The following is a 2,787-nucleotide window of genomic DNA, read 5'->3' as shown; positions in this document are numbered from 1 at the left end:
TGTTGCTATGGGCTGACCTATCGCAACCAGGTGGAAGAGTCCGCCGGTCAAAGCCCGTCCAACGAAAGTCAAAGGGCTAGATCTACTGGTCAACGGGGATTCGGGGTGGCCTTCGGGGTGTTGCTATGCCACCGAAACATCACACGGGTCCCGATGCATGTGTGAAAGTGTTCTGGCATGCGTAGACGCCCGTCTTGGGGCTCCATGATGTGGCACCCCTCCACGGAAGGTAGAGCAGCCGTCACTTAGAGGGGGGGATGCGCGAAAGAGTAGAGAGGGTCACGACAAAAACTGGACGCACTTCGTGTACAAACTGGACAAACTCTTTCCGAGTATCAGGGTTTCGGAGTCCGGAGTGGGTACTAATGTGCATCCCACCAATCAGGAAGAATCACACGGATCGTGTGTTTCTTTCTAGCTCTTGCGAGTCGTTGGATCAAGGGTGTGTTTCTTCCTAGCTCATGTGAGTCGTTGGATCGAAACTACCACAATCACTTTGTGAGCCAGACGACCCCATATATATCCCACCTCTCGCCTTCCCTGCATAAGTCTTTCAGTTCATCGACTACATACATCTACCAGTTCATCGACTGCATACATCTACCAGTTCATTGACTGAATACAAATCATTCGGATTCGCCATCATACGTCCAACCATGCATTTGATATGCATATATATGCATCACGAGCCACGGTTGGGCTGTATGATGGCGATACCGATTGGTTTGTTCTAGATCTGACATAAAAGGTTTGATACAACTTCTTTTTTGTGACATAAGAGCTATCTCTCTTCCTACCTATTTTAGTTACACAACTACCTATTTGTGCCATGTCCGAAGCGTCGGACCGGGCCCTCATACATGCGGGGTGGTGTGGTGGCATGTCCGAAGAGGCGGGACGCGTCTCCGGGGCGTGGCCCCCCTCACGGACGGCGATGACACGGTAGTAGCCGTTCTGCGGTAACGATGCGGTGTCAATATTACTAAATATTCAGAGCGCGATAAAATCATGAGTTTTTTTGCACGACGTGGGCACATGTGCTATAGGAACGATGGTATTTTTTCATAATTTTTGGTGATGGAGAAGTATCCGAAAAATTCCCTCTACGGGGATTGCTCTTCACGCGTCTACGGCTGTGGCCGGCGGCCTCCGGGGGCTAGCATGCCGCCAAATCTTGCGTCGGCGGCCTCTCACAAGTCTGGAAGTGTTGTGGCGGTTGCAAACGCCCGGCACGCGTGTCCGGGGTGTGCCCCCCTCACGGACGGCGCTGCCGCCGGCACCTGAAGGGGGGAAACGGACGCGTGGGGTCTACACGGAGGGGATCTTGCTGTGGGTCTGGCCCGGATGTTGCTCCAAAGTGTTCCTATGGGCTGACCTAACACAACCGGGTGGGGAGGTCCACTGGTCAAAGCCCGTCCGTGCAAAGTCAAATGAGTTGATCCCGTGGTCAAACGCTACAGGGTTAGGCGGGACGGGGGCACTGGGGTAGCAATGCCACAGCAGCGTCGCACCGGGCCCTCATACATGCGGGGTGGTGTGGTGGCATGTCCGAAGAGGTGGGACGCATCTCCGGGGCGTGGCCCCCCTCACGGACGGCGATGACACGGTAGTAGACGTTCTGCGGTAACGATGCGGCGTCAATATTACTAAATACTCGGAGTGCGATAAAATCAGAGTTTTTTTGCACGACGTGGGCACATGTGCTATAGGAACGATGGTATTTTTTCATAATTTTTGGTGATGGAGAAGTATCCGAAAAATTCCCTCTATGCGGATTGCCCTTCGCGCGTCTACGGCTGTGGCCGGCGGCCTCCGGGGGCTAGCATGCCGCCAAATCTTGCGCCGGCGGCCTCTCACAAGTCTGGAAGTGTTGTGGCGGTTGCAAACGCCCGGCACGCGTGTCCGGGGTGTGCCCCCCTCACGGACGGCGCTGCCACCGACACCTGGAGGGGGGAAACGGACGCGTGGGGTCTACACGGAGGGGATCTTGCTGTGGGTCTGGCCCGGATGTTGCTCCAAAGTGTTCCTATGGGCTGACCTAACACAACCGGGTGGGGAGGTCCACTGGTCAAAGCCCGTCCGTGCAAAGTCAAAGGGGTAGATCCCGTGGTCAAACGCTACAGGGTTAGGCGGGACGGGGGCACTGGGGGTAGCTATGCCACCGGAGCGTCACACCGGGCCCTCATACATGCGGGGTGGTGTGGTGGCATGTCCGAAGAGGCGGGACGCATCTCCGGGGCGTGGCCCCCCTCACGGACGGCGATGAAACGGTAGTAGACGTTCTGCGGTAACGATGCGGCGTCAATATTACTAAATACTAGGAGCGCGATAAAATCATGAGTTTTTTTGCACGACGTGGGCACATGTGCTATAGGAACGATGGTATTTTTTCATATTTTTTGGTGATGGAGAAGTATCCGAAAAATTCCCTCTACGCGGATTGCCCTTCGCGCGTCTACGGCTGTGGCCGGCGGCCTCCGGGGGCTAGCATCCCGCCAAATTTTGCGCCGACGGCCTCTCACAAGTCTGGAAGTGTTGTGGCGGTGGCACGCGTGTCCGGGGTGTGCCCCCCTCACGGACGGCGCTGCCGCCGGCACCTGGACGGGGGAAACGGACGCATGGGGTCAACACGGAGGGGATCTTGCTGTGGGTCTGGCCCGGATGTTGCTCCAAACTGTTCCTATGGGCTGAACTAACACAACCGGGTGGGGAGGTCCACTGGTCAAAGCCCGTCCGTGCAAAGTCAAAGGGGTAGATCCCGTGGTCAAACGCTACAGGGTTAGGCGG

The sequence above is a fragment of the Triticum dicoccoides genome, chromosome 7A, assembly GCF_002162155.2.
Source record: "Triticum dicoccoides isolate Atlit2015 ecotype Zavitan chromosome 7A, WEW_v2.0, whole genome shotgun sequence".
NCBI classification, from domain to species: Eukaryota; Viridiplantae; Streptophyta; class Magnoliopsida; order Poales; family Poaceae; genus Triticum; species Triticum dicoccoides.
Note: the sequence above shows the minus strand (reverse complement) of the source record.